Source organism: Phacochoerus africanus, chromosome 10 (genome assembly GCF_016906955.1).
Source record: "Phacochoerus africanus isolate WHEZ1 chromosome 10, ROS_Pafr_v1, whole genome shotgun sequence".
NCBI classification, from domain to species: domain Eukaryota; kingdom Metazoa; phylum Chordata; class Mammalia; order Artiodactyla; family Suidae; genus Phacochoerus; species Phacochoerus africanus.
Genome location: NC_062553.1, coordinates 120,269,517 through 120,284,069, shown reverse-complemented (window position 1 = coordinate 120,284,069; position 14,553 = coordinate 120,269,517). Strand labels below are relative to the sequence as shown.

Here is a 14,553-nt window from a genome sequence, read left to right as displayed (position 1 = left end):
CCCAGAAGGTAGCCCTCTGTTACATGGTTTTTGATCATGGTTGTGTTACATGGTTTTGACTCCCTGACCCCGGAAGCAGGTCTAATGGTCAATTTTGTTTTGCTCATGGACTGGAATCAAAAGCCCTTTCTTCACTAAAACCCCCAAATTTTCATGATTTGAGCCTCCTGCATACCATAATTCCTCTTCCTTTTTTTTTTCTTTTTCCTTTTTCCTGCTTTTTCTTTCAACAGACAGACTATATCCCCATCTAGTTTGTACTGACAGAATCAGGACCCCTTTTGAAGGCCAGTGAATAATCCGGGCGCTAAATTCCTGAGCTGTGGTAGAGACCACTAGCTGTTTATCCAACATCCACTTCCCTTTCTTTCTTATAGGGATGGCCAGGAAGTGGCCATGGGGTGGGGATTTTCACACATTTTGCCCTTTGTGCTTTTGGTCCTTTTTGTAGAAAGCAGATGTGATGGCTGGAATTTCAGGAATCATCTTGTGACTTTGAGGCTGGAAGTCATGATGGCAAAGCAGAAAGATGGATGGAACCAGGGTCCGTGCTGAGCAGAGTAGGGCTGTCCTTCAAACTCTGGCCTGCCTGCTTTTGAACATCATTTTACGTGAAAGAATAAAATATGTCTAAGCTATTTAGTATGGCTTCTATTATTTGCAGGTGAATGCAATTCCTAGAAACTTATGGGTTCTTCAGCTCTGATTTCTCCCTAACCCTATTATTATATTATTTTTTACATGAGACCTCACTCTTGTAAGAAGGAGGAAGGATGCTTGCATTCACGTTACTCTCAGACTGTAATTTCCGTGAGGCCAGGGAATGTGACTGTTTTGCTCATCAGTGTTTTCTCAGTATCTAGCACATTGCCTGACATTTAGTAGTTGGCTCAAAAAGAAAAAATTGATCTGTGAATGAATGAATAATAACCTATACTTTATTCAAATAGAAGTCATAAGCTGTAGAAAAGAATTAGCAATCGTACAGTTATCAGAAAGGCCAACCTCTCAATGAGTAATTGAATGTTCTTCTTAGCCGAAGGCCCATAAAAGCATGTGTGGTTATTGGTTTTGCTGAAAAAGAAGAAAATAATGTTTGACATTAAAACACAGTGCAGTTTGACTTTTGATAATTGGTAAGAAATTTGATGTTGGCATTTGTAAATTTTGCTTATAATAATACTGTTTCTTTAATGAGTCTTAGTTTAAGAACATTTCACGCTCTCCCTGACTTAGAGAATAGAAAGTATATTTAAAGTTTTCTTTTTTTAATTTTTAAATTATAATTAATTTACAGTGTTCTGTCAGTTTCTGCTCTACAGCAGAGTAACCCAGTCATATACATATATTCTTTTTTTTTTACGCTATCATCCATCATCTTCCATCACAAGTGATCAGATATAGTTCCCAGTGCTCTACAGCAGAATCTCATTGCTTATCCACTCCAAATGCAACAGTTTGCATCTACTAACCCCACACTCCCAGTTCCTCCCACTCCCTTCCCCTCCCTCTGGCAACCACAAGTCTGTTCTCCAGATCCTTGTGTTTGTTTCTTTTCTGTAGATGGGTTCATTTGTCCATATATTAGATTCTAGATGTCAGTGATATATAGTATTTGTCTTTCTCTTTCTGACTTACTCTACTTAGTATGAAAGTCTTTAGTTCCATCCGTGTTGCTGCAAATGGCATTATTTTGTTCTTTTTATGGCTGAGTAGCATTCCATTGTGTCTATTTACCACTTCTTCTTAATTCGTTCATATGTGGTTGGACATTTAGGTTGTTTCCGTGTCTTGGCTATTGTGAATAGTGCTGCAGTGAACATAGGGGTGCATGTGTCTTTTTGAATGAATTCTTTGTCTGGATATATGCCCAGGAGTGGGATTGCTGCATCATGTGGTATACCTGCACTCTATAACTTTAACATTTCTGTTCTTTATAACTTTAACATTGTGCTGAGTGCTTCCTGTATGTTCAGCTGAGTTATCTTTGTTTCGTATGCATTAGCAAATTTAGTCTAACTGATGGACAAGAACTCTGTTACTCCTGTTTAATAGTTGAAGAAACTGAGTTATAGAAAACTTACGTAACTTGTTAGTCTTAAAGCTAAACAAGCTGTATGATATTTTATTTGACCTTTTTTTTGGGTAGATCTACCTTTGCTAGTTTGCTTATCCATTTATCAAAGGAAAAAGACTGTTTGTTGGTTGCTTACTTGCCTGATTGAAGAATTACCCTGTATCAGACATTGAGCTAAGCTCTGGGGAAGTAGAAGTAATTCAGTTTCTCATGTTGTGGTGCATAACAATCCGATATAGCCTGATAAGTGCTTCGATAGAGAGGTGAACCTGGGTGCTTTATCTAGGCAAGGTTGGGTAGAGGAAAGGGGAGATTCTAGAGGCTTCTGGGAGAAAAATGGCACCTTACAAGATAAAGTTGGTCAGATAAAGAATGAGGAGAATGGTGTGCAAGAGAAGAACGTGTGCAAAAGCATAATGGTGAGGAAATGTGGCTTATTCAGAAAATGGGAAGTCCTTAATGTAGCAGGGAACAGCCTGGAATGAGCAGAGCACAAAGAAGTGACTCTCTACTGTGATCAGCTGTGGCCAGATTGTCAAGGGCTTCTGCTTTCACCCTAGTGAGCTCATGACACTATTCTCCACCCCTTCCCACTTTTAAAAAAAATTGAAATATAGTTGATTTATGATAGTGTTAGTTTCAGGTATACAGCAAAGTGAATCAGTTATACACACACACACATTTCTAGATTCTTTTCCCTTATAGGTTATTATGAGATACTGGGTATGGTTCCGTGTACTATATGGTAGGTCCCTGTTGTTTATTTTTATATATATAATAGTGTGCATATATTAATGCCAACTTCTAATCTATACCACTCCATCCTCCCCTTTCCCTTTTGGTAAGCATAAGTTTGTTTTCTATGTCTATGAGTCTATTTCTGTTTTGTAAATAAGTTCTTTTGTATAATTTTTTAAATTCCACATATGATATCATATCATATTTGTCTTTCTCTGGTTTACTTCACATAGAATGATAATCTCTAAGTCCATCCATGTTGCTGCAAATGGTATTGTTCCATTCTTTTTTATGGTTGAGTAATATTCCATTATATGTGCCACATCTTTATCCATTCATTTGTCAGTGGACACTTAGGTAGCTTCCATGTCTTGGCTGTTTTAATTAGTGCTGCTATAGAGTTCCCATTATGGATCAGCAGGTTAAGAGCCTAACTAGTATCCATGAGGATGTGGGTTCGATCCCTGGCCTTGCTCAGTGGGTTAAGGGTCCAGCATTACGGTGAGCTGTGGTGTAGGTTGCAGATGCAACTTGGATCCTGTGTTGCTGTGGCTATAGCATAGGCCGGCAGCTGCAGCTCTGATTCGATCCCTAGCCCAGGAACTATCATATGCCACATGTGTGGCCCTAAAATAAAATAAAATAGTGCTGCTGCGAACACAGGGGCATGTGCATCTTTTCAAATTAGAGTTTTCATCTTTTCTGTTTATATGCCCTGGAGTGGGATTTCTGGATCATACAGTAACTCTATTTTTAGTTTTTTAAGGAACTTGTATTCTATCCTCCATAGTGGCTGCACCAATTTACATTTCCACCAAGAATGTACTGGTTCCCTTTTCTTCACATCCTCCTCTGCATTTACAGCTTGTAGATTTTTTGATGATGGCCATTCTGACTGGAGTGAGGTGAAACCTCATTGTAGTTTTGATTTGCATTTCTCTAATCATTAGCCATGTTGAGCATCTTTCAATGAGCTTCCTGACCATGTGTATGTCAGACACTGTTCTTTAAGTAGCAAGGATTCCAAAAGAGAGTGCTATAGTTAACTTTATATTTCCATAGAATAATTCTGACCATAGTGTGAGGAATAGCACAGAACAGAATAACACCTGAAGACTCAAATAAAGGTGAATGAATTAGGTTCCTACAGTATCGTTTGAATTTCAATTTAATTGGAGTGAGATCCACTGCACATTTTGAATACCTATCATCATTTAATGCTGAAAATACCTATGAAGAATGTGCATGTGGTCACGTATTTCAGATAGGAGTAAACTTCTCTATCCCACCCTAGTGAGAAGGAACAGAGAGATGCATAATACAAAGTGGTAGATGATGTCAGCTAGTTACTTAGAAATTTATGCATATTGATTATATGTATGTTTTTACAATTTTTGAATATAGGGTCTTCTAGTGTCTAGACTCTTTATTTCCAGTAAAATAGCAAAGTGATACTAAGGAGAAATCCTTGGACAGGCTCAGGAATGTCCCACTATTCCATACTGATCTTGCCTTTCTGTCAGAGCCTCCTTCCATCATTTTCAATTCTAGGACTTGCTGGCTAACTTCTCAAAAGGATGCACCAAAATAGCTTTTTGTCAAAACTTCGGTGATGGAAGTATTATAGAAAAAATTGCAGACCCCCCAGTTCTCTGCAGAATATGAAATGAAGAGAAACAGAAGACAGCAAACAGATAAGTCAGGGGTCTCCATCAAGGCCTTCCTCTGTTTGACCAAAGTGGGTCTTGGAGTCATAATTCTTTATCTGCAGCTCCAAATCCAAAAAGTTCTGAAAAATTAAAGTACTTTCATGGCTGCTTTGGCAGCAATACCTGACTAAACCTGAACTCATGTGGTCATAAAACCTGACCCAGGCTGACAGAAGTCTATTTACAATCTGCATTCACTTGGTGTGAATAGTCACACACTTTGCTGCAGAAATATTAATGTATTTGACACTGTTTAGATTGTTACATAATATTCTGAATATGCACTTTATTGCTTTTTAACATTTCCTTAATTTTTTTTTTTAATTTTGAGGCTTGTAAATTCACATGCAGTTTTAAGAAATAATACAGGTAGTATACCCTTCGCCTAATTTCCCCCAGTGGTAACATTTTGCATAACTATAGGACAATATCATGACCAGGAGATTGACATGGATACAATCCATGGACTTTACTTGGACTTCACCAGTTTTGCATATATTCACTTTTGTTTCTTGAATTTTGTCATATAGAGGTTTGCATGACTCAGGTGACAGTCAGAAGCAAAACAGTTCATCACAAGCATCTCTCCAGCTACCCTAGTATAGCCACAGCCACCTTCCTCACTGTCCCGCTCCCTAACCCCTGGCAACCACTTATATGTTCTCCATCTCTATAATCTTGTCATTTTTTACAATGCTATATATATAGAATTATACATTATATGAACTTTTGTGATTGGCTTTATTGTCTCAACATAATCCCTTTGGAGATCCATTACAAGTTTTGCATGCTTCGTAATATCTGAAAATTCTAAACTCCAAAAGACATGTAGCCCAAAGGCTTTAGAGTAGACTCTGGAGCTGGGCTGAGAGTCTGCTGCTGCAGCTAGAGCCGTGCCTGCACTTTGAACCACTGAGGAGCCAGGCAGGCCAGATGGGAGGGGCTTCTTTCTCATCAGTGAGTAGGGTCTGGAAATAGTTTGAACCAGACGTTTTTTTGCGTTCAGCGTGGAATGCAGCTCGCACCGCCCATGCGACATTTGCCTCATTGTGGCAGCCTAATTATTCAGTGTTCACAGTCATCTGCCTCCCTTGCTTTTGCTTGGGTTTCTCATTCTCATTGCATTTCCCTTCTGGGCCTAAATTCTAACCTTAATTTGCCATCTGCTTTCCTTGGTCTTGTTTCTATGGTCCCTTTCCCTAGGACAGTGCACCTGGCTTCCTATATCACTTACATGACTCTGCTCAGCATGCAGATCTATGACTCGGGGCTCAGATTTCAGCCCTTGCCTCTCTCAGGCCTGTTCTGTGTTCGCTCTGCCACTCAGATTCTGAGAGTTGGATACAGGGTCTTCCTTGGAGAGCTCCCCGCTGTGGATTCTCATCAACCTTAGAGTGAGTTTTGATGTCAGTAAAATTAAGCCTTATAAATATAGTTGCTGTTTATTTTTTAAAGCAAAATTTGCCCCATTTAGGATGGTATACAGTTCAAAAGATAGTTTGGTAAATCCTATAGTGGAAATTGTGACTAAATGTAATAAGATAAGGTTCCATTCTTGACAATTGACTTAAGCACATCTCTAAGAAGTGTGTGTGTGTGTGTGTGTGTGTGTGTGTGAGTGACTCTCAAATGGCTTATGATATTTACAGAAGAGGAAAAATGGCACAATGGCCCATTCTGGAGGGGGGGGTGACCGCATTCATCCTTGCATCCCACTTCTCTTTTTAGCTTGCTGCAGTGGAAGACAGCAAAATAATCAATGTTATAATGTCATTGTCCTAGTCCACCTTGATTAATCTATGTCTTCCTTTTGGAGAAAGCTGAACTGAAGAAATCATCGTAGGATCACCAAGATTGTATTTCCAGCCCTAAAACTATTACAAAAACACACTTTCAGGTTAAAAGCTAAAACCTCATTTGTAATAATTCATAGATTTTGTTCAGGTGGAACAATTGTTTGGGAAATTTCCAGATGTTGGAGTGTTTCACTTTTCCATCTGGTACCTGCCATTGTGCAGAACAGCCTAGTGTTGTTCTGTGAGGCTTTTAATTAGCACCAACTGGGCAAAATTTTGCTTTGGGAATATCAACAGGGTCCATTGATTCACTGAGGAAATCAATGAAGAATGAAGAAAGAAAAGAAGAAGAAAAGGTAATATCTAAATTGGATTTACTTTCTCATCTGAAATATTGTCGCTCCTATTCTCAAAGAGAACAAGGGACATGGATTTGGAAACTATAATTTTCATTTTACTTTGCACATCTGTCCACAGTTGAAAGAGTCATAAAGCATATAAAATAAAAGGTGCACAATGCAATGCATGTGTCTGACTGGTTACCCATGATGGAAGAGTGAGGTCAGGGTAAATGAACATGAAAAATAAAGGCTGACAGGTTTCTGTTTCTTTTAGCTTAAATTATAGATGTATATGTTTCTTGTGTTTCTTGTTAGTTTATATCAAATATTGAAATCACCACTTCAAGGAGACCTTACCACTACTGGGTGCGCAGAGTTGTGGCTGGCACAGAGGGGGTGCCGAATAAATATTTAGCTACTCAGTGCCTGCATGAATGAAGATCCCTGTATTTATTCTCTCTCAATTCTTAAAAAAAAATGCATGTATACCATATGATGGTCCCAGAAACTTGACCAAAGCAGGTATTAACTTCTGAGTTTGGCACTAAACATCTATTTATTTTGAAAAGTGCTTGGGAAAGCTTTGCTTGAGGAATTTTAGTCGCGCATGATACAACACAAGCCTATGTTTTCTAGCAACAAAAGTAAAGATTTTTGCTGTCTGGCTTAATTATCTAATTAGAATTCAGTAAGCTATGTAGAGGCTGCCCTTTGGGGCTCATTAAATCAGCAGGGTTAGGAGTGTTGCAAGTGAAGAAAACACATTTTCGAGTGGAGGAGCCCGTTGTTACTGAAAGGTCCTTTGGTTACTACAACACTGCTTGGAGGAGAGGGCGGCCTTGGGCCAGACGGCCCGCGGGTATCCTGGGCGGGCGAGGAGGTGCCCTGGTGATCTGCGCCCCGACCAGGGATCCGCTTTCAGGTCACCAGGACGCAGCGCCCCGCAGCAGCGCCTCTCTGGGTGTTGATATGCAGGGTCAAACAAGTTTAATCTTTTGAGCTCGCTGACCCCAGCTTCACTGAAGAAACAGGCTGAATCACAAGCCTCTCTGGATTGAAATCTTAGCTCCAAAGGAACACGCGCTTTTACTGTGGATGCTGCTGCAACGTTTTGCTCCTAATGCAGGGAATTCAAGCGTTTAAGTCTCCAGGGCGTTCGGTTTAAATCGTTCTACCAGCTTGAAAATCTCACTGAGTTGTTAAAAGGAAAAAAAAAAAAAAAATCCAACGCAGAAAGCCACAAGCCTTTCACATTTAGTTTCCTTTCACTGGGAATCATACTCATTTGAAAATAGAGTGCAAAGCCTCTTTTATAAATGGAGATATTTTCTGTAGTTTAAACTTGCCCCGATTGCCCTGCCTTGCATTTCTTAACCAGAAAACAAAAGAGGTCTCATCTTGCACCTTGAGAGAGAATGCTGAAGTCTTGAGAATGGTCACAATATGCTACACTGTTGCAAAAGGCCAGTTCTTTGGTGCTGAGTTACACTTGCTAAGCGCAAAACCACCCGGTTGTCAACAAATCTTGTTCAAAATGGTTGGATTAAAAAAAATCCAGGAGAGATTTGTCATTTTGAGGCTCCTGACTGTATACTGTGTGGCTATGTGAAGGTTCTTTTCATCACTTGAAATGATTTTGTGTAGTCAGGCCCTTACTAAATTGAAATGTGTGTCCATGTGAATGTATTGGGGTTTGAAGACCCACCCTATTCCTGCCTGCCTCCCTGATTTTGGCTCCACTCACAGGTCCTTTTATTGGTTTTTGGCAGATTGCTGAGGGCATATGTTTTGGACTTTTCTTGCCTTATTGGTGAAATTCTGCTGACATCCGGGGAAGTGCTACAAAACCCTTCTGCTCATATTCAAGCTTAAGTGTTTTGTGGCAAAGCCACGAGCACCGAGCTCAAGTTTCTTGACAAGTCTTTCTTTATGGAGAAATAAACAGGCAATATTTTGTGGGACCATGCTGTTCTCTTTCTGGGAATAACATTTGGCATAACTACGCAAGAGGACAAATAACTTTCTAAAGGTCTCTTATTCAAGGATATGACAGAGGAAGTGATGCTGCCACTGATGGGATGGTAGTCACCATTTACAGAGGGGACAGCATGCACCGAACCATTTGCAGTGACTCATCACCGCAGAATTGCAAGACATATGCTGCTGTGCCCAGTTTGAAGATGAGGAAACTGAGGCACAACAGCATTCCCAAATCCTTATGGAGTGCTGAAGCCAGGATTTACACTTTGATCTTCCTCTTTCTAAAGCTTATGTTTTTTCCTCAAAGGAACCTGAGAGACAAATACCGCCTTTGGAAAAAAAAAAAAGTTTTTTTCTGGAACTGCCATACTATTTGATGACAATGAATTAAACATAAACTATTTATCGGAACTGGTGGCCATATGGATGCAGTAATGACAAACATGTAGTTCCTGTTCTTTAAGGAACATAGGCTAGAGCGAACAGTGGTTGCTGACTGGCAGTGACTTTGCCCCACCAGGGAACATGTCCCAAGGTCTGGAGCCTTTTTTTTTTTTTTTCTGTCTTTTGTCTTTTTAGGGCTGCACCTGTGGCATATGGAGGTTCCCAGGCTAGGGGTCTAATCAGAGCTGTTGCTACTGGCCTATGCCAGAGCCACAGTGATGCCAGATCTGAGCTGAGTCTGCGACCTGCACCACAGCTCATGGCAATGCCGGATCCTTAACCCACTGAGCTAGGCCAGGGATCGAACCTGTAACCTCATGATTCCTAGTCCGATTTGTTTCCACTGCGCCATGACGGGAACTCCTGGAACCATTTTTGATTGGCATGGTGGGTGAGCCTGTGTGGAGCCCTTGATGTCTAGTAGGTTGAGGCCAAACATGCTGGTAAACATCCTACAATGAGCAGACAAACCCCACTACTAAGAATTATCTGGCCCGAATTCGTGAAGAGTGGTGCTGTTGAGATACCATGGTCTATAAGAAGAAGAGAAAACCCTGAAAGCATAGGGGGTTTATGCTGTTCCTTTAATGACAGTGCGGTGGATTGGATCAGTTGTCCAAAGTATTTGCTGACACTCTCTATTGGAACCTTCCATGGGAGAATTATACTTCTTGCCCATTAACCACAAGCATGGCCATATGACTTGCTTTGATCAGTGGAGTATGGGTGGACCCTTAAAGAGCCATTGTGTAGTTTTGCCATTGCTCTTTTCCCTCTTTCACAAGGCTGTCGAGTTCCAGGCATGGCCTCCTTCATCTGGGTCCTCAAATGAAGACAACATGGAGTAAGAGGCAGTCTTTTTTGAAAGTCAGTGAGGTTTTGAGATTGTTTGTTACTGTAGCATAACTTAGACCTTGCTGGCTAATACAGATGTAGTTTTTATGTCAACAGGTAAGGATGAGGTCGATTGTAGTAAAAGAATAACCTAGAAGAAAAGATTGGAGCCAGGGTATGCTAGATGGCAAAGGGTGGATTTTAATTTTATATGTGGGAAGTTTAGTTGGGGTGAGAAAGGGAATTAATTGTGAAAGCAGAGGGAAAGATTATTCAGAAAGAGATGGATACAGGGGGCAGCAAATCACTTAGGCTATGAAAATAGTAGTCCCAGTGGCAGGAGCAAGAGCGTGAGTAGGGTATACATAAATGAAAAGTTGGAGGCTTATGAGAGAGTGATTGAGGAAGGAAAAATATTGGGTATGAAAATTTATTTAGTATGGACAATGAGAAGATGATTCAAGATTTGGGGAGTGATTATTTTGGAAAAAGGTATCACACAAGAACACATTTTGGAATGGATGTGATAAATTCCTTCCAGAACATATTGAGCTTGGGATAAAGATGGGACTTGTCCAGTGGGAGTTGTTCAGAGTCAGTTGACTATGAGGGTTTGGTCAGTGGGCATGTGATTTACATATTTGGGCATCATCCTTGCATAAGGGTGCAATTCAGACAATATTAACACGGGACAGTGGATAGGGGAACTTAAGGAAAGGGAGGTGGTGTTTGGGAAAAAAAGAACCTGGTGGAAGGAATGTCAGACATTTAAGAGGAAAATATCACCGTAGCTGGCTGGTAAGGAGCAGTGTTTGGAGTTTGCAGAGGTAACTGAGGGTAAGGATGCAAATTAATGCCTCCTCCTTGGTTAACTGTGAATAGGTGCTTAAATGCGTTTGCTGTTCTGAAGCAGTTACACTTTAGATAGAAAAGTAGTACATAGTTATAAGGTCAGAAATTTATAAACACTCGTAATGAAAGTGTAAGTTTAAAGTTTCCTCAGTGTAAAAATGAAAACCAGAATTCTAGTAGCACTTACATGGAAGAAATTCTCAACTTATGCTTGAAACGATGTAGTTTTAAACTTTATTTATTATGTGCTTGCTATGCATACCAGTTAGAAATGAGTTTACTACCTTCTTTGTTTATTGGTTGTGTTCTTAAGTAAAAATGTTCTTCTTTCCGTTATGACCTGTACATCTTCCATCTCAGTGTCCACATCTTGGGGCAACCTAACTAGCAGATGTTCACAGCCATGACTAAAGGTCTGAACTTCTTGTCCATGCCTTTCCCCACCCTCTCCAGGGTTCACAGGCAATATATCCTTTAGTTTTGAGGTTTGGCCAAGGCATCTCAGTGGATAAAATAGATTTATGATATGCTACATTTGCTAAGCCTAAGTCAGACTCTGGCCTATTTCTCTTCCCTTGGCTTCCCACTTCAGTATGTTGGGATCCTGGGACACTGTGGTAGAGAAATGGTCACATAGTGGTCCACAGTCGACATGCTGGTGGCTGCAGCAATTACAGACAGAGTGCTGGAGAGTAGTCACAAGGATGCAAGAGATTGGCCAGAGAAAGCATTATGCACCCTAGTGTTAAATACCACTCACATCTGAGAAGCTAGAACCTACTGTCTTCTGAAAGCGGCACTAACCTGAGTGATTTCATCCAGAATAATAATTTCCTTTCACTTCTCAGCCTAATCAGTCTGTCCTTTGGCTTTACTATAGGTAAAAAGTTTAGGACCCTTCTTTAGTTTTGGCAAGTTAAGGACACTGTCCTCTTTCAGGCATTTATTAAATTATTAAATAAGGCTAGTCCTTTGGAGATCTTGCTGTTTACACCAGAGAAGGCTGTTTAATCTTTTATTTTCTTTGGTTAATCCATTTTACCATCTTCCGTAGAGCATCCTCTCTGATTGCACAGAAAATTGGAATTGTAAACTTAGGGAGCCTCATGTTTCCAGTTCCTCAAGTGTCAACATTTGTCAGGAGCCCAGCACCCCCGGGTGCTCGCTGTAGCAGTTCATATGTGGCTTCATGTTTCTGAGCTTTCCTTCCCATTCCTTTGAAAGTTTAGTGCACATTGTCACATACATGGCAGCTCCTTGGCCTTAGTGGCAGGCTGCTAATTTGATCCGTTAGTCACTGGAATGATTCCTGGGAGATTCCATCTTAATGGGCATTTTTTCCCCCAGAGTTGTGTATTTTCTTGCTAATGCAGGCCTTCTGGAGACATAAAGCCTTGATCCAAATAACTTTCATCAACAGAATAATGTACAGGAAAATGGGGGAGATATGTTCGAGAAACCTTTAGACCTCCTTTTAATTATACCACTTTAGTGATCAGTGACTTTGCCTCTTCACTCTCTGTGTGTGAAGAAGTAGCAACTGAATGCCATTTGGATGTGGGTTGAGCAGAGATAAAGCCAGGCCCCATGATGAACATTGCTGCATTTTAATTAATGATTAGGGGTAATCAGATGATTTCGCTTCAAGGTTTTCCAGATTAAATTTCTTCCATCATAATTCACCTTATAAAAACCTACTGAAGAAACTGAATAATTCACAAGACTCAATTAAGGTAGACAGGAGAAGCATCAGGGCAGGTCCTGGTGAGCATGGTGGAGTCTCTAATCTTATGATTTGCTTAGTGGTCTTCACTGCTTCTGTTTTCCTGTCCTGGCTGCACAGTAGGGAGGACACGGCAAGTCTGTGGGTGGTGGTGGAGTGATATACCACCCTTGTGCTTAGAAGGAAACTAGAGAAAATGAGAGGGGAGATGAGGAAGAGAAAAATCAAAGGAATGTGTCCTTCCTGAGACCATTTAACAACTGGTCTTGGGCTAGGAAATAGCTAAAACCAGGGACTAGGGGAAGGGCTATGGTGAAAACCTCCAACAAATGCCAGGACCAGGGCTGGACACAGGAGCCCTGGCTGCCCGCCCCCTCCTCCGCCCCATTTCTGGCTGCTTCATGGTGGGAGGAGATTGGCACTCTGCCTGTGCTTTGAGACCTTGGGGAGTTCCCCATGAATATGCATCCTTGCAATACCTAGGCCCTGTGTATCTTGGGACATCTAGTGGGCCAGGAGAGGAGCTTAAAGCTCCACATTTTAGAGGCCAGAAGGATAGAGGAAAGTGTATACTTCTACTATCTACAGAGGAGGAAATGGAATTGGATGGGTTAATTTACCCAACTTCTCACAGAAAGAAAGAAGAGTTGGTATTTGAGCAGGGAATTTTTTAGCCTCACAGCTGGGGCTCTCTCCATTTCCTCTGTTTTGTTAAAACAGCAGAAAATGTGAATGCTGCAAATACTAAAACATGCTAGAGGTTCTCCTTCTGTACCTTCTCTGTTCTCAGCTGTGCATACATTCTGGGTCCCTCTCGTGGTGGCTGGGATGGACTAGGCAAGGATGTTGCACCAAAGAGTGCACCTAGAGGTCTTAAGTCCTCAGGTTAGCTGGAAGAGTGAGGTGTTCTTTTATGATGCTAACAACATTCAAGCAGAGAGACTTTATATCATGGTCTAGGAGTAAAGCAAAGCTGTCTGAGGAAAATTGAGATCATCAGAAGAGAACTTTCTCAGATTCCCACCACCCCATCCAACTATGAATAGCATCTGTACCATCATAGTCTGCCTTCCAGCCTCTCCCATAGATAAACTTCTGGTTTATCTCAATTACAACCATTATCTCCACTCTTTTACTAGATCCCACCAACTCTTTACCAGAGGATTATCAATCCAGCCATTATTTCTTGTCTCTCAGGTCAAGTTTTTACTCTTTCTTGATTCCTAGCAGTAATCACATTTTGTGTTATTGTGCCCATCTTTAAAAATAATCTTGTCAACTCCCCTTCTTCTCGTAGCTATCTCCCCTTAGTAGCAAAAATTTTAAGTTTCCTTTTTTTCCTGTTCTTTCTTCAACCCCCTCCAATTTGACTTTGTCCCAGACCACACTACGGAACTGCTCTTGCTGAGGTCCTTAACGCCTCCATGGTGCTAAAGCCCATGATGGAGTCTCAGTTTTCATCCTCATCTATCAGAGCAGTTGATAACAGTTGATCACACCTGTCCCTCTGAAACACTCTGTTCACTTGGCTTCTAAGGCACCACACCCTCCTAGTGATTTTTCTAACCCGCTATACTCTCCTTTTCTGCTTTGTTTGTTCTTGCTCTTCCTTGACCTCCCACAGTCAGAGCGCCTCAGAGTTCAACCTTGACTGTCTTCTCTGTCTACACTCAAGAGATGCCGTAATTCAGTTTCGTGGCTTAAAATGCCACCTACCTTCCAAAAACTTGCACATTTATATGGGAGCTCCACCTCTTCTGTATTAAACTCTCTTCTTGAAATCTCCATTCAAAAGTGTAACAGACATCTCCACCTTTATATATGCCCAAACTGAACTTTTTCCCCCTTAAAACCAGAAGTAGCAATTTTTCAGGTTATTAGATAGAGAATAGTAAAAGAAGAAGGGGGAAGAGAAAGAAGGAAGAGGAGAAGGAGGGATGGAGAGTGAGAAGGAAAACAAAAGTGGGCAGAAGAAGGTGAGTTTTAGGAACTTAAAGTAGCCATGACATTCCTGGATATACTTAGAAAAATGTCGTCATTTTCCCCCAAAATAAATATT

General features: G+C 40.8%; 1 long non-coding RNA gene across 1 annotated transcript in view; it reads left to right on the top strand.

Moving 5' to 3' along the window:
* Positions 1-5,822: 5,822 nt before the first annotated feature.
* The window catches only part of LOC125137711 (uncharacterized), a 146,657-nt gene continuing 137,926 nt past the window's right edge, over positions 5,823-14,553 (top strand). The window contains exon 1 of the long non-coding RNA XR_007137486.1: positions 5,823-5,918. This is a non-coding gene — a long non-coding RNA (uncharacterized LOC125137711). The remainder of the gene's footprint in view (positions 5,919-14,553) is intronic.